We start from the raw sequence: 18,214 nt of genomic DNA on the forward strand, positions 1-18,214 counted from the left end.
TATTTATTTATTTATTTATTTATTTATTTATTTATTTATTTATTTATTTATTTATTTATTTAATATCCCACCTATCTAGTCAGTTAAGACCACTCTAGGCGGCTTACAACATAAAAATACACAATAGGGGTATATATAAAACAATTTTTACATAAAAGACATTTCAACAAGATGGGGACAAACAATGGGGGGGAGGAGAAAAAGGGGAGATCAGGAATTAGCTGGGGGGAAGGCCTGCCAGAACATCCATGTTTTTAGTTGATTTTTAAAGATACCCAGCAAGGGAGCCGCACAAATCTCAGGGGGTAGATTGTTCCAGAGGCGAGGAGCCACCGCCGAGAAGGCCCAATTTCTTGTCTTTTCCTTCCGGGCCTCCCTCGGCATTAGGCTCCTCAGCCTCACCTCCTGGCTCGCATGAGTGAGACGAGTAGATCTTGGTGGGAGTAGGCGTTTAGGGCTTTATACGTAAGCATCAACACTTTGGTCGATGCGGAACCGGATGGGCAGCCAATGTAATGCGGCCAGGGTGGGTGAGATGTGGTGGTATTTTTTCACTCCACTGAGGTCTGGCCGCTGCATTCTGCACCACCTGGAGTTTCCGCAACAGCCTCAAAGGCAGCCCCACGTAAAGCGCATTACAGTGGTCTAATCTTGAGATTACAAGCGCATGCACCAAGGTAGTGAGCGCCCCAACATCAAGATAAGACCACAGCTGGGCTATCCGCCAGTTTCCCATTTTGAGCTGAAATATGTCCGCTGAAAACTTTTGGCTCACCCCTGCTTTAGCCCCTATACTAGTTGTTTTTAAATGTGCAAAACATAACCAGAATTCATGAGGGATCATGGTAAGTCTTTAAGCCAGAAAGAGTGCCAGATTCTTAATAATAGCTGTTAGGTGATAACTATTTCCATCCTTGTGAAGACAAAAGTGCATTACAGAAAGCTGTCCTTTTTTGTCTGTAAAAATTCTCCACCACAATAAAGATGTTTCGGATGGTACAGAGCTAATAGCTTGATCTTTGTGATAAATGCCATGCCTCTGACAACATTGTGTTTTTCTAAGTATGAAAACTAAGGTGAAAAGGATTTCCAGCCTGTTCCTTTTTTCATGGCATGAATACCAAAGAATTATGTGTGAGTTTGAGTGTGTGCATGTGTGTAAGCATGTGCACATGGGGGAAAAAACGTGCATACACACTGTCTATCTATCATGTTCCCCTTTTCCTTCCTTCCAAAATGTGCAGTAGCTTCAGAGGAGGATAAAGGGTAGGACACACACACCAAGGGACAGAAACTGATGGTCCATTTTCATCAATTGGGAAACAGAGATAATACTACCATGTTTCCCTGAAAATAAGACAGGGTCATATTATTTTTTGCTCCAAAAACACATTAGGGCTTATTTTCAGGGGATGTTTTATATATTTTTTTCATGTACAACCATCTACATTTATTCAAATACAGTCATGTCATCTTCTTCAGGTTGCTACACAAGGGTAGAGGGCGGGGTTTCACTTAACTGGGGTTTATTTTTGGGGTAGGGCTTATATTACGAGCATCCTGAACAATCACACTAGGGCTTATTTTCAGGTTAGGTTTTATTTTCCAGGAAACAGGGTAGATTTTTTGCTGTAGAAAAATCTGCTGAAAAGGGAGATGATCAAGCCTGCTGACCACAGAATCATATAATAATGGAGTTGGAAGGGGCCTATAAGGCCATTTGGGCTACTTAATGCAAGAATCCAAAATAAAGTGTAGTTGTCTGACAGATAGTTATCTAATATTTTCTTGATGGCCTCCAGCGTTGGAGCACTCACCACCTCCTGCAGTAAATTGTTCCAGTACTGTACTGTTGTAACAGTTAGAACATTTTTCCTGATGTTCATCTAAAACGGACTTTTTTCATTACCAGTAGATCAAGCCAAGATGTCCACTGCACTGCCTTGCCCAGTGAGTTTAATATGACCTGTGACATCAGTTGAGGTCAACAGGGTGCTTGGGCCACCATGACCTCCCTGGATACTTGCTTGGCCTCCCTGGATACTTGCTGGGCCTCGGCCTGCTCATAAAAGCAGCCAGACTACTAACACCAGAGTGGACTATGGCTATTATTAATGAGTCTCTCATGGAGGCCAGGGTGCCCCTTGCCCTCAAGGAGATGCTCATAAGGCCAATTTGAAAAAAAAAAACATCTTGGCAGTGGATGATATTAACAACTATAAACCTGTTGCCAATGTCCCATTTATTAGCAAAGTAGTGGAGAGAGTGGTGGTCAACCAGCTACAGGCACTCCTAGAGGAAACCAATGTCCTTCATCCATTCCACTCTGGATTCAGGCCATGTCACAGCATGGAGACAGCACTGGTCACCCTGCAAGATGACCTTTTGAGGGAGGCTGATAAGGGCAAAATGTCCTTGTTGGTCCTCCTCAGCCTGTCAGCAGTCTTTGATCCTGTCAACCATGGTGTCCTCCTGGGGAGGCTCTCTGGGTTGGGGATCAGTTGCCTGGCTTTGGCCTCGCTTCTGTCCTTCCTAAAAGATCATCCCCAGAAAGTACAGCTTGGGGAGATGTTGTCTACCAATTGGACACTCCATTGCAGGGTCCCACAGGGGTCAATCATCTCCCCAGTGCTGTTTAATATCTATATGAGGCCACAATATGAGGTCATCAGGAGTTTTGGAGCTTTGTGTCACCTATATGCGGATGACACCTGTGACATCCACCCTCATGCCCCTTGCTTGACCTTCAAGCCTCTGAGCACACAAAGGTAAACAAACCTCACACTTTTATACTTGCTGCCACCAGGTGATCTCTAAATCACCATTTACTTCAGAAAGACTCAGGTCCACACTTCAAGTTCTTTTAAATAAAACTTTGGTTTATTGATTACATAGATTCATACATATCTTCAGTAGTAAATCACATCTAAATTCCCCAAACTACACATTCTCTTGCACACCCTGACTCGACTCTCAGTGACTCAATCTGACTTAAACTCACTTCATCTCACACTCTGACTGAAATATTGACTCAGGCTCGGCCTCTTATAACATCTGTCTCGGCTCCGCCTCTCTGCATCATTAATATTCATAAACCATCATATTACATAACACAGACCATAGATCAATTAAATAGAGAACTTTACAACACCCAACTCTATCTCTCCTTCCATCCTTCTGCAGTGGATCCTGTGGATGGGTGCCCCTAGTGTTTGTGGACTGAGTGCTTCCTTCTCTTTGGGGGGGGGCATCCTTTCTGCTAAGGCTGAGGTTTGCAACTTGGATGTACCCCTGCACCCAATGCTACCAATGGAGCCTCTGTGGTCCACTCTGCCTATTACCACCTAAGGTGGATTGCCCAGCTCCATCACTACTTTGCATCCCTCACCACACTGGTTCATGCATTAGTAGTCTGAAGATTAGACTACTGCAATGTTCTCTACATGGGGCTGCCCATGGATCTGTTACAGAAATGTCAACAGGTTCAGAACATGGTGATCAGACTATTGAGCGGGTAAAGAGATATCAACACATTTCCCCTACTCTACTGCCCTGCACTGGTTACCTGGCTGTTTCTGTGCCAGCTTCAAGGTGATGGTGTTAATCTATAAGGCCCTAAACAGTTTTGGACTTCAATACCTGGCAGAACACCTCCTTCTGACTAGATCTGCCTATCCTGTACGACCTTCTGAGGCCAGGTGGGTTGAGAGTTTTGACCCTGAGAGAGGACTGGACAACGACAATTAGAAACCGGGCCTTCTCGGCATTTGCTCCACAACTTTGAAATAGTCTCCCACCCAAAATTCATCCGACCCCTTCACTGGGAACTTTTAAGAGACTACTAAAACATGGTTGTTCAGACAGGCCTTTCTGGACTTTAAAACATCTTAATACAGCGGTGCTTTTGACAATTACATCTTCAACCCCTCCGCCATGCTCTTGTTTTTCTTTAATTATTTTGCTATGCTGTTGTTGTATTTTTTGCTTTTAATGTTGACATTTGATTATTTGTCCTTTATTGTTGTTTATGACGTTGCTGAATTCGTAAACCTCCCAGAACGGCCTTGATAGCCAGACAGGCAATATAAAAATCAAATAAATAAATAATAAGATCTGGCTTCTGAAATCTGAGGAACTTGCAAACCACATAACCTGAACATTTGGATTTGTACGTCCGATCCAATTCTTCTGTACCTCCCCAGGGAGTTACATTCTTTCCTGTTTACCACCTGGCCAGCATTACATCACTTGCTGTTTGTTAGCAGCATGTCCATGTAGTTGCTAGAACTCACCATGATTAGTAGAAAGGTTGCTAACATTTCAGTGCCTGCCTTCAGTTCTGGTCCTACTCACTTGCTACTCACTTATGAATTCATTGCACTATCACAGCAGGATTCATATTTGTAAGAACCTCTAGCACCAGCTATTGGCATGTGAGACTGTGCCATCACAACAATATCATCTTGCTTTTTTTAAAATCTGGGCCCACTTCATATAAATATGTCTCTGGGAGTCAAACAAAATATTGTGCAGTATGCTTATTCCCTACAGTTAATACGTATATTCACTAAGATTTCCATAGAGATATATGCCTCAGCAATGAGAATTGCCATCTTAGTTCCTTTTTGCTTTCCAGTCATCAGTTGCAAAACAAATGCAAGACACCTAGAAAAGGGGGGGAAATGTGCTATGACAAGCAGATGGCTTTTGCCCTGAGGGGAGCACTTCTGAACAAATGTAATAAACATTTATAGTCAAACTCAGAGAAAAAGCATTGGAGAGACTGAACAATGCCTGGTTAGACTCTGGTGTTTTCCACATCACTTTGTGCAACACTCTTTATATTAAACAGGTTGGGTGGTACGGTGCTACAGCTGAAAATAAGTTTTAAGTGGAATAGTTAAGCTTGTTCTTCTAGTGTCTGCTTCACATTTCTATCTCCAAACACCATGTCGCAATAGAAAATATATGAGCTTAGGGGCATAAACCTTATTGTATTGCCCAAATGTTCTACTAAACCAGGAATTTGTGCAACTGTACAAATTTCCCAAAACTAGGATGACTAGGATGGGTGCTCTGTTTAAGAACTTGAAGCACTGGATGCTTTGCTCACACCTTTCTAAACACCCATCTGGTGCACCTGCGTTTCCTCTTCAGGTATGCTTTGCTTCTTAAGAGGAAGACCTTTTCCACAAATCACACAGAACTTCAAGGTTAAAAAAACCACGAGCACATTCCCTCACTCTCAGCTGTAGGCAAGGAGTCCCATCAGGTCAAAGACAGCCTAATCATAGAAATAAGGAATTCAGCAAGGAATCTTTTCACCCCTAGTGGACCCAAGGCCACCAGCAACCTATGACATGACACTACTTTTAACCCACCCACCCACACTACCTACTGGGATGGACTTCAGCTCCCATCCAGCACAGCAAATGATGACATCACCTTAATCCTGATCTAAACTGGCAGGTTTTTGATCATAGAAAGCCTACTGTATCCCTCTATATCTATATCAACCATATCTGTATATCTGTAAATGAATCTATCACTTATCGGTACATACACTCACGGACACACACACACACGGACACAGGCTCATGTGCAGGCATGGACACAGATCTTGCAATTGTTAGCAATCATTGGGAGTGATATATCCAAACCATTGTAACAAAAGTAAAGGCCTTGTTTTCAAAGGCAAGTTTAAAAGGTGTATTTAAAATGCTGCTAATCCATCCCAGCTCTTCAGGTACTTTATTTCCCCTCAAAGAGAAAGATGAAACAAGTTGACATTAAATGAAATGAGAAGAAAGTCAACTTGGGCTATCCTAATCCCTCACAATGGAGAGAATTTCTATTAAAGATAAATAAACTCAATGCAGTGGGGAAGGGTGAGGTATGTAATAAGAACAGAGAGGGAGATGGAATTGTTTCAATATTGCTGTTTCTCAAAGCATCACAATCACTCCTAGATTATTGCTCAATCCAGCAATATGTCTTGGGTGCAAAAGTGATACTGTGCCTATTGAGTTTATTCCCCTTTATTTCTTTGCATGATCTGCTGAATGGCTTTGTTCACACCATCATGATAAAATCTATTTAGTAACCAAAGTATACACATGCGTCTCAATCAGAGGAGGCCTTCAGAGAAGCAGTAGGTGGGGACTGATAGTGCTGGCAGGCATCCCACATTATTCAGAACTGTAAAGTATTTTTGTACGCAGGGAGGTGCCATCCTTGAGCAGGAAGGAAGGAGAGAAAGTCATCCCTGAGATAGATACAGAGAAAAACTCATTCTCATATCAGAAGTTGCTAGCAACTGATGATGATACTAAGAAAGAAACAAGTGGGGAAACACATGCACTTTGGGGATATTTTTGGAGTGAAATCTTTCTAAACCAAAGCAGTGATGATGTCATCAATGCACACCCTACTTGTACTTCTTTGTCTTTGGTAAAGGTGCACCACCTAGTGGCCAGCACTAACTTTGACCAACCACACCTTTCTCCCTCAGTCACCTGACATTCTACAGCTGTAGATGTAAGGTACATCTGAAACACGCCTGTCCTTGTCTCTAAATAAGTAATGCATATAAATCCAGTACTTCAGTCTGAATCAGATAAGGCAGGGGTAGCAAACCTTTTGCATGCCCAAGGTGGCACATGAAACTTTTGTTGTTGTTAGCAGCACATAGCATGCAGTGCCACCCCTTGATTCTTTGAAACCTATCTGCTGCTCAAAATTATCATGGACACATGACAGAATTTTCTAGAAGACCATTGCCAGTTGGGGCACATAGTCTTGAAAAGGCAGGGATAGGAATCTGCTTTTAGTAGTGCTCAGATTATTTATTTATTTATTTATTTATTTATTTATTTATTTATTCATTCATTCATTCATTCATTCATTCATTCATTCATTCATTCATTCCCCATCTTTCTCCCTAAAAAAGACCCAAAGTGGCTTGCATCATTAAAAGACAGACTTTACCACTAACGATATTCTATATACAAATACAAAAGGAACAAATACCACACACACACACCCAAAAATGGCAACACCTAAACACATGCAAAGCAGTAACATACAACAATCCATTTAAAACCCTCACTCAGTCACTCAAGGAAAGCTTGCCTGAGGAGAAAGACCTTTTCCTGCTTGAAGAAGGACAGCAAAGATGGGACCAGACTAGCCTCTTGTCGGAGGAAGTTCCAAAGAGATGAAAAATGAGAACTCTACTGTTTTTTTTTTTTTAATGAATTAAGGACATGATAGAAATGTAAACAGTTGGGACTGTTATGCTGTAGGAGAAAGCAGATCTTTGAGAAGCAGCAGAAGAAAAATAAGGCATTACAAATACAGTATCACATGATATAATCAAATACTTTTTAAAAAATAGACTGAGGTATCGTTTGGGAAGCAAATCTGCAATTTAAATATTAAACCAATAAGGCTATGAATATTTGTAATGAAACAAGCGGGCAGTGCTTCAACCTATCTTTTAGTTATATTTCCCACATGGCAATGATTAGTATTCCTTGCTAGCTACAGTTCCCCCCTTCTCTCTCTCTCTCTCTCTCTCATTTACTTTTCTTTAGAACCTGTGGGAACCATCTAACGGAAGCTCCAACCCATTTCAGTGTAGATCGTGCAGGAGAGCTTCCCGCTAGATTATGCCATTTCCGGCGTTTCAGAACAAAGAACTCCAGGAAAATTATTTGCAGTACCTTAGTGACATTTCCTATTTATTTAATGGTGGGGATCAGACTCTTCTAAGAAAAACAGATCACCTGGGATTTCTCTCCCTCTCTTTCTATGAGGCAGAGATTACTGCAGCAACACAGACAATGTCTTTTTATGTATTTATTTATGAGGAAAACACAAATGAAAAGATTAACCTGAACATCAGGGACAAGTTTTAACATAAGCCTACCACGGGCTCATCATTACCAGTCTGTCATTCCTGACCTTGAAAAGCTTTAATATTAACTGCAAGGGATGGCATAGATCTGGAATACAAAACTCTGTCCACCTGGAGTTTTCTATTCACGAGTAATTATTTTTGATTTCTGCCTTGAGAAGCACAGTTTTTACCCTAGCTTCCTCACTTACTCATCTCACTTTACCACGGCTGACTTCGAACTAATTTTACAGTCCTGAAGATGCCTGTTAAGCAAACAAACAAAAGTATAAACATTCTCCTTGTGCAAAATGACTGAAGTAGAAAGAAAATGTCCTGAAAGGGAAAAGAAAGCTGTGTTATTGTTACTGAACTACACACATGTCTCTCAATATTTTCTTCCAAGTCACCTTTTTGATTATATAACTGGCTTCAAATATTTGGTGATTTAGAATTCCATCTGGAAAAAGATATGCCCACACCTACATGCCTCCTTCCTGTCTTGCTCTGCATTTCCTGTTTTCTCAGCCCTGTTGCCTCTTTTCCCTTTTTTGTGGCTCCCCATCGCCTGCTAGGGCCTCCTGTGTGAATCCCTGGTAGCACTCCAAGTGTGACGTGTAGGAAACTGCACTGCCCAGTGTCACTGGCTCTTCTGACTTGGTATGGTAAATGCCAACAACAGGAAAATGGCTGACAACACTTTTTGAAATAGCCACCCATCCTTTTTTTTTTAACTCCTCAGAGATCTTTTACCACACCAGAAGAGGAGGGCCAGTAAGGAGGCAGAGGTCCTTTCTGTGATGGCAAGGGAAGGTTTCATTTTCCTGAATGATTTCACCCATGGTGCTCTAAGGACCACCTCAGAGCCAGGCTTTTTAGCTCAGCTGACTCTCTGAACAGATATGATGACTTCAGTCATCAGAACAAGCCAAGGAGAGGTAGAGCAGCAACATGAATGGGGTTAGGAAGAGAGAAGACAACGACATGAAAGGGACAATTAGGGTGGGGGAATGTGATGGACCAGCACTGATTTTCTTCTCACCATAGGTGGTGGGAGAGCTTGCTACAGAATGATATTATTCCCTACTAATCCCCATGTAAACTGTTTTCTTGAAGCCTTTATTTTGCTCATTTCTCCTTGGGCTTTCCTAACTTCTGTATTCTTTCATCCTTTTGATTCTTTCACCATTCCTTCCCTTAGATCACTGTCTCTGACCAATTGATCTCTTCAGTTCAAATACATCTCCTTGGGTATCTTTTAGTGAAAAGCTTCAGAAGATAACCAGGTTTTACATGTTTCCTCTCCTTCAGTGATTTGCTCTGAGTGCAAATTCATACAAGGCTCAAAATCAAACAAGGCCCTTGCAATGTGAGTGGTGCAAAGAAAACCAAGCCTACTCCTTTTTTCAGTTCAACAATTGCCAAGCCTTAAGAGCACCTAGCCAACAACCTGATTCTACACACTAAGTAAATACCGTAAATACTGCCCCCCTTAATGGACAAGAAAGAGAAAATCTGTCACTGCTGTCTCACATCATAATATTTTAGAATTTTGCTAAATTCTGATCAAAACCAAAATGAAACAGCATTGTCACTCGTTCATCTTCATCCAATGAAATGTAGAGTGCCTTCCCTTTCAAACTGATGTGAAATCAAATCTCACTCTCCATTCATAGCACAGATAAGAATACCTTGGCCATATCAGAAGACACCTTGAACTCTCAAGCGTAACTTGGAAAAGTGACCAAAACATTCTCTGTGCATGGACAATACCTTTAGTCCCTCATTCTCACAATTTCTCCACCTCATGGATGAGACATAATTCCCAGAGCTAGCCAAGGAATAGACTGAGTAAGCAGGTCGTAGAGAGGGAAGCCCCTACACGGACTGCTGTCTTGTCATGGCGAGGGGGCTTGAGTAACTCAGAGAAGCTATGGGCTATGCCGTGCAGGGACACTCAAGACGGACAGATCATAGTGGAGAATTCTGACTAAACACAATCCACCTGGCACAGGAACTAGCAAGTCACTCCAGTATTTTTGCCAAGAAAATTCCATGGATAGAAACAAACGGCTAAAAGTTATGACGCTGGAAGACGGGCCCCTTAGGTTGGAAGGTGTCCAACATGCTACTGAGGAAGAGCAGAGGACAAGTACAAGTACCTCCAGAGCTAATGAAGTGGTTGGGCCAAAGGCGAAAGGACACTCCGCTGTGGACGTGCCTGGAAGTGAAAGGAAAGTCCAATGCTGCAAAGAAAAATACTGCATAGGAACCTGGAATGTAAGATCTATGAATCTTGGTAAGCTGGATGTGGTCAAACAGGAGATGGCAAGAATAAGCATTGACATTCTGGGAATCAATGAACTAAAATGGTCGGGAATGGGCGAATTCAATTCAGACGATTATAATATCTACTATTGTGGGCAAGTATCCTGTAGAAGAAATGGAGTAGCCCTCATAGTCAACAAAAGAGTGGGAAAAGTTGTATTGGGATACAATCTCAAAAACAATAGAATTATTTCAATACGAATCCAAGGCAGACCTTTCAACATCACAGTAATCCAAGTTTATGCATCAACTACTCATGCTGAAGAGGCTGAAACTGACCAATTCTATGAAGACTTACAACACCTTCTAGAACTGACACCAAAGAAAGATGTTTTTTTCATTCTAGGGGACTGGAATGCTAAAGAAGGGAGTCACGAGATAAAAGGATCAACACGTAAGTTTGGCCTTGGAGTTCAAAATGAAGCACGGCAAAGTCTAATAGAGTTTTGTCATGAGAACAAGCTGGTCATCACAAACACTCTTTTCCAAAAACACAAGAGGTGACTCTACACATGGACATCACCAGATGGGCAATACTGAAATCAGATTGATTGTATTCCCTGCAGCCAAAGATGAAGACGCTCTATACAGTCAGCTAAAACAAGACCTGGAGCGGATTGTGGCTCTGATCATCAGCTTCTTATAGCAAAATTCAAACTTAAACTGAAGAAAATAGGAAAAAACACTGGGCTAGTCAGGCATAATTTAAACCAAATCCCTTACGAATACATAGTGGAAGTCAAGAACAGATTTAAGGAACTCAATTTGGTGGACAGATTTCCTGAAGAACTATGGATGGAGGCCCATAACAGTGTGAAGTAGGCAGCAAGAAAAAACATCCCAAAGAAAAGGAAATGCAAGAAAGCAAGGCCTTACAAATAGCAGAGAAGAGAAACAAAATGCAAGGGAGATAGGGAAGGTTACAAAAAATGGAATGCAGACTTCAAAAGAATAACAAGGAGAGACAAGAGGGTATTCTTAAATGATCAGTGCAAAGATATAGAGGAAAATAATAGAAAGGGAAAAACAGAGATCTGTTCAAGAAAATTGGAGATATTAGAGGAACATCTTGTGCAAAGATGGACATGATAAAGAACAAAAATGGTAGGGACCTTACAGAAGCAGAAGACATCAAGAAGAGGTGACAAGAATGCAGAAAGCCTGTCTAACAACAAGGCCAGTGGAGGTGATGGCATTCCAGTTGAACCATTTAAAATATTAATAGATAGTACTGTTAAAGTGTTACACTCAATATGCCAGTTTGGAAAACTCAGCAGTGGCCAGAGGATTGGAAAAGATCAGTCTACATCCCAATCCCAAAGAAGGGCAGTGCCAAAGAATGCTCCAACTAATTGCACTCATTTCACACGGTAGCAAGGTTATGCTCAAAATCCTACAAAGTAGGCTTCAGCAATATGTGGACTGAGTACTCCCAGAAGTGCAAGCTGGATTTCGAAGAGGCAGAGGAACTAGACCAAATTGCTAAAATGAGCTGGATTATGGAGAAAGCCAGAGAATTCCAGAAAAACATCTACTTCTGCTTCATTGACTACACAAAAGCCTTTGACTGTGTGGACCATAACAAACTATGGCAAGTCCTTAAAGAAATGGGAGTGCCTGACCACCTTATCTATCTCCTGTGAAATCTATATGTGGGACAGGAAGCAACAGTTAGAACTGGATATGGAACAACTGATAAGTTCAAAATTGGGAAAGGAGTACAACAAGGCTGTATATTGTCTCCCTGCTTATGCAACTTATTTGCAGAATGCATCCTGCGAAAGCCTGGACTGTATGAATCCCAAGCCAGAATTAAGATTGCTGGAAGAAATATCAGCAACCTCCTATATGCAGATGATACCACTTTGATGGCAGAAAGTGAGGAGGAATTACAGAACCTCTTAATGAGGGTGAAAGAGAAGAGCACAAAAATGGTCTAAAGCTCAACATCAAAAAAATCTAAGATCATGGCCAGTGGTCCCATCACCTCCTGGCAAATAGAAGGGGACGATATGGAGGCAGTGACAGATTTTACCTTCTTGTGCTCCATGATAACTGCAGATTGTGACAGCAGCCACGAAATTAAACAATGACTGCTTCTTGGGAGGAAAGTGATGACAAACCTAGAGAGCATCTTAAAAAGCAGAGACATCACCTTGCCGACAAAGGTCCACATAGTCAAAACTATGGTTTTTCCAGTAGTGATGTATGGAAGTGAGAGCTGGACCATAAAGAAAGCTGACCACTGAAGAATTGATGCTTTTGAATTGTGGTGCTGGAGGAGACTCTTAAGAGTCTCCTGGACTGCAAGAACAAACCTATCTATTCTGAAGGAAATCAACCCTGAGTATTCACTGGAAGGACAGATCCTGAAGCTGAGGCTCTAATACTTTGGCCATCTCATGAAAAGGGAAGACTCCCTAGAAAAGACCCTGATGTTGGGAAAGTGTGAAGGCAAGAGGAGAAGGGGATGACAGAGGATGAGATGGTTGGGCAGTGTCATCGAAGTGACCAACATGAATTTGACCAAACTCCAGGAGGCAGTGGAAGACAGGAAGGCCTGGCATGCTCTGGTCCATGGGGTCACATGACTTAACAAGTAAACAACAAGAACAAGAGAGGGAAAGTGTGTCTGCCTCTCTCCTTCTCACCAGTGAGTGTTGTAAGAAGGGTAGTCCTTGGAAATGATATGAAATAGGTGGTAGCAAAGACAAAATGGCTGCTGCTGGTGGCAGTTGAAGGAAGCTCAGGCAGTAGACAGCTGCCACTGCCATAGCCCCCCCCCACACTGCTTATAACAACCTCTGCAATATAGCTAATGTGGTTCCAATTGTTGCCGCTTCAGACAAAAGTTCTTTTCACCCTGAGCCAGCCCATATTTCCCTTCAGTAAAACTGATACTTTGCACCACTCTCATTGGTCGGGCCTTGTTTGATTTTGAGTCCTGTATAAATTTGTACTCAGAGCAAATCACTGAAGGAGAGGAAACATGTAAAATCTGGTTAACTTCTGAAGTTTGTTTTCCCCCTTTTGGACTCTATTCCTTTTATTGTTCCTGCATATAATTTAATGTGACCATCTCATTGTGGATAGTCCTGAAGCGGGGGAGAGGAAGGAAAGTCACATGAGTGATTTTCTGTGAGCAAGAATATAAACTGTCACTTTTCCTTACAGAAAAAGATGTGGAACTGTAGCATTTTACTCAAGGAGATAATGGCAGGCAGTTCTCTGGTTCAACTTGCTGCACTTTGATAACAACAATATTTTGCACAAAATTTGCCATTTTGTGCAAAATTACACAATACAAACCACATGTGCAATTGTGTAAGTGTGCAAATTGCATGAAATTAGGATGGCTGGTGCTTTACTGAAGAATCTGAAGCACAATATGAGTTGTTGATACTTTCTGCAACCATCAGCCAATCCTTCCATGCTTGCTCTGTGTGTATGCTTTGCTTCTCAAAAAGAAAAGACACTTTAGATATCTTATGCAAATTACAAGGACCATGGAGGTCAAGAGAAGAGCTGTTTGACTCTGTCTTGGCTGGAGGCAAGGAATCTCATGGGGCTTGAAAGTGCCTCCTTGTGCCATCTCATCATGTCAAGATAGCCTAAATCAAGAAGACTGAGGAGTACAGGGAGTGTACTTTCCATTCCTACTGCTATGCCCCTAGACTGATTTCAAAGCTTACAGAGAACAAGCCTTAGCCATTCTCACAGAGATGTTACGTGAGCATTTTCCAAGAGAACTTTTATCCCCTATACTACTCAGGTTATCTTTTTCCAAGCAACTTCCAGTTGCCCTGAGTTCACGCTGTTCAGGTCGTTTACCCAGACCGATTCTTCCCACCAGGGCCTTTTGCTCTTTACGTAATGCACCAGGCAATTGGTTTACCTCAGGGGCATGACAGTAAATCTGGACGCATTTGATCCAGAGTGCCGAATAACTCAGTTGCCTATGGAAACAAAGGCTTTCTCTCTCTTTTTTTGAGGGAGTTCACTCAGCAAGCAGCCGTGCGGCTGGATAATCCTGTCAATTTGAGACATTGTGTTATGTGCAGGTATTTTGCTGGGATGAGCTGAAGAAACCAAAATAATCATAATAACAGTTCAAGACCATACTCTTAGTTCAGAAAAGATACAATGAGATGGCTTCCTGAGCCTGAGAGCGCTTTTTTTTTCTTCCAATCCTCCTCCCTTTTAAACAAATTGAGGTTACAGATTTAATTACTTACCAAATCCAGAAGCCATCTGCCTAGTCTCCTTTCTCTTTTTACCTTGTAAAAGCTTAAGGTGCCCTGTGTGTACAACTGCAATACATTTCATGCTTACTCACAAAACCTATTTCCTGAGAACAAATTTGACCATCATTCTGACAGGATAGCATTTTTTTACCATTCTATTATTTTTCTTCCCCCTTCCCTCCAAAAATCATTAATTCTTGGCATGTACTACTGCTCCTTCTTTTCTTTTCTTTTTTCTTTCTTTTTCTTTTTCTTTTCAAGTATTTTGACAGGCTTCAAGCTTCACCTCACAATAATATCACCCTCCTCTCCTACTCCATTCCCATGTGAGGGGCCTGTTTTACTGTAGGCTTTGACATACCTCACTCAAGAGGTGATAGCTGGCCTTCTAAAACAGAAATAAAAATGGCTGAAGTGCAAGCAGTACTAGTGAATTATAGTAGATTTTGTGCATCATCCTTTAGACCTTCTTGTTGTTGTCTTTATCTGTTTTATACCACAGTGGTGTTACAATTCCCCCTTCCATATGAATAAACCTAATCCTGACAGCCACAGTACACTCTTGGGCAATTCCCAGCTTTAAGCCATGGCAGATAGGATGGCAATGCATCCTATTTAGCAAAGGACAGTCTTCTATCTGAAGTCTGGTTAACAAAAATAAACCTGAGGCACATCAATGAGGGCCTCTACGATGCTCATCAGTTGGTAGTAGTTGCAAAGCAGACTGTACAGACACACTAGTGGCCCGGCCACAGTGTTCCCTACTAGGGAAATAGCCTGTGTTGCTGTTCAGATTCTGTTAAGTGTTTCTAAATTTGCAAGTGGAAAATGTGTGAAAATCTGTGTCCTCTTTTAGTGTCATTTTTGTTGATAGTCTTTTTTCTCTCTCTGCCAATATGTAAGATGCTGCCATATCAGCACAGGTTGCCAGATTTCTGTCCTGGGCCCTTCTTTAACACCAGCACTTTTATCAGTACCAGCTGGCATCCGTTTTTCCTTTCCACCTGTCTCAGAAAATAATATCTGTCTGGGGCACTTCAAAATGCTCTCCCTCCTGTAAATCTTTCCAGCTCTCAGTTTCTACCTTTCCTTGGGCTATTCGACCACCAGCCAACCACTGGCCAAGATGATGGTGAATCTGCATGGTTTAAGGTGCCCCATGCTGATGGCAACTTCTACAAGCCCACCTTGTCTTTTAGGGAGCTGTGATAGGTGCACTGCACATCTTCTCAAGTAGCATGAAGAGTTCCAAGTCATGCTCCTTGCCTGCCAGACATTTCCTGGGTACAGAGAAGGAAAGAGAAGAATTGGGAGAAGTGCCCCCAAACCCCATGCCCAGGAAAGGTCTTTAAGAAGCTCTAGCAATCTGGGATATAAAATGGTGTGGGTTGGAAGAGTGTGAGAGAGTGAAGCCTCCTCTGCATCTCTCTTTCTTGCTTTTTCCTCTTCTTTAACATTTTTTCCCCTCATTTAAAACCATCTCAAGGCATTTGTTGCCCGAGAAGAAACAGAAAACCACACATGTAACTATGGCAGGCTGGGAATTTAAAGAGGAGAGTGAGGTGGAAGAGGGAGATTGCTGGACTGATGCTGTGGATTGGGAGGCATTCAAGGTCCCAGAAGGTGCTGGTTTTACTGGAGCGCTTGATGGCTTGCTGGGAAACTATCTGTCACTGGAATCCCAGCAAAGGGCATTGGGAGGAGTTCCCAGTGGCCCCCGAAGCAGCAGCATGGGTACCCCAAGATGAGATGAGGTGACACAAGGTGAGGAGGCTGGAGAACAGGCACACCATCAGCAGAGAGAGCAACAAGGGCAAGCGACATCTCGCAGCAAGAACAACCCAAACAGCATACCCAACACCAGCCAGATGTCCCTCCTCCTTCTGTCACCTCCCTCCACACCTCGTTACTCTGGCAAGCCCAGTCATGTCCATATAGACTTTGGCCGTGCCTCCAAGGAGGAGTGCCACATGTATGGGGTGATTGCCACTAGCAGTGACTATAGAGGGGTAGCTCAGGAAGGAGCCCAGGCTATGCTACTCCAGGGAGAGCTGAGTGCCTGCATCCAGCACCCTTGTTATGGTGCTCCACATCTGGCCAACCTGCAAGGAGTTCTGGAACTGGTAGAGGTGGTGGGGCTCCACTCCTCCCAGTAAAAGACTGTTGTCGACTTGTTGTCTTTGCTTTGGACAGTTTGGATGTGTGGTTAACTCCCTGACACCCATAGAAGTTTATAGGTTTATTGCTCAGCCACAATGGTTCTTTGGGAGTTTGCATTGTTCCAGTAAAAGAGCTTGTTCCTGTAAGCACTTACCATGTCGTAATGGAAGGGGGTGTGGGATTTCCTTCTCTTTCTTCCACCTGAGTAAGGCTGAATAAGGCATCAACGAAGAAAGAAGATGAATCCTCCCTTGATAGCAATAACGTGTGCCTTCCTTTGTATTGTCACATCTCATATTATGCTGACATAAATATTGTTTAGCCTTTTCCTGCTTGTTTCATCCCCATCTTGTAATTTTAACCATGTGGATACAAACCTGGAATGCACTTCGAGCGCCACAGGTTTAGATGGGCAATTATGCTTCATGTCTGGAGACTTCTTCCTTTCCCCTCCTGGAAATCTGTTCCCTGCCAGTTCTATGAGGATTTTTTTTATTATTCCTGGGCAAAAACATATTTTGTTTGCAAATTTGTCGAATACAATAACTAAAGCAACTTTGTGTGCATTTCCTATATGCACATTTTTAAATTATGTGTCTTTTACTGAGCACACTCATCTTTGACATTACGGAGCACAAGCATAGAAATGTACGTACAGATTTCTGGCCACAAATTGTGTCTGGTTCCATGTCAGTTCTGTGTTCAGTCTTAAAGGTGCATCTTCAGGTTAAAAGAAAACCCCTCATGGAGTAATACAATGAGTTTCTCATGCATCCCTGATGTTCAGGATACCATGCAATGATGTTGGGGGGTGGGGGAGTGATCTCCCTTATGTATACCTCACCTTGAAGAAAAGCTACATTGTCCTGGCAAATCAAATTTCTATTTTTCTGCCAAAGCTTGTCACCATGTGCCTAAGAATATCTTATATACGAGCTCATGATTCACCAACACCATAGTGTGACATCTTTAAAATGGTTTTTCTCTTAGATAATTTGTCGATTAATGCTTTTAGACTAAGAAAAGGTTAAACACAATGCCTCTGTGTTTAGAAACAACTCCTCTTTTTTAGATCTTTGGGTTCTTTTATATTTGCTTTTAATTTTGGTCTTGTAACTAGATAAGCTCCATTAAGGGGTATACCAATAAATGAATATTTAATTTGCCTTTCACAATGTTCCCAAAACAAAATTAGAAGGGAACAATTATACCACTATGTAAATTCAAAGATGATTGTACTTTAAGGAGTTGAGACCAAAGAACCTCTGAAAAATATTCTGAGTATAAATATTCATATATCCATGAATAGGTAACTTTATAAAGAGTTCTGCCCATGAAGACAAAGTGGAGCCTCTCAGCTTCACAGTGGATGACTAAGATCATTTGAATGATTTATTGATAAGCCGATGCACAGATGTAGTTCAAAGAGGACAAGCTGATCTTTTTATTATTAAAAAATAAGTTGATTCCAAGGGTGTCTGACATTGTTATGAATTCATAAATAAAGAAGCAGAAGCAGTGAGGGATCCTCAGCCTAAGGAAAAATTCCAGTTACATACAGAGTGTGTTTTGTGAATAGGTCTAA

At 41.9% G+C, this 18,214-nt stretch overlaps 1 long non-coding RNA gene across 1 annotated transcript in view; it reads right to left on the reverse strand.

Annotated features, from left to right (window-relative positions):
- Positions 1 to 18,214, reverse strand: part of LOC140706704 (uncharacterized) — a 56,739-nt gene continuing 38,525 nt past the window's right edge. The window contains exon 3 of the long non-coding RNA XR_012086522.2: positions 1 to 18,214. This exon is cut by the window's right edge and continues 10,144 nt beyond it. This is a non-coding gene — a long non-coding RNA (uncharacterized LOC140706704).

Source organism: Pogona vitticeps, chromosome 4 (assembly GCF_051106095.1).
Source record: "Pogona vitticeps strain Pit_001003342236 chromosome 4, PviZW2.1, whole genome shotgun sequence".
Lineage (NCBI taxonomy): Eukaryota > Metazoa > Chordata > Lepidosauria > Squamata > Agamidae > Pogona > Pogona vitticeps.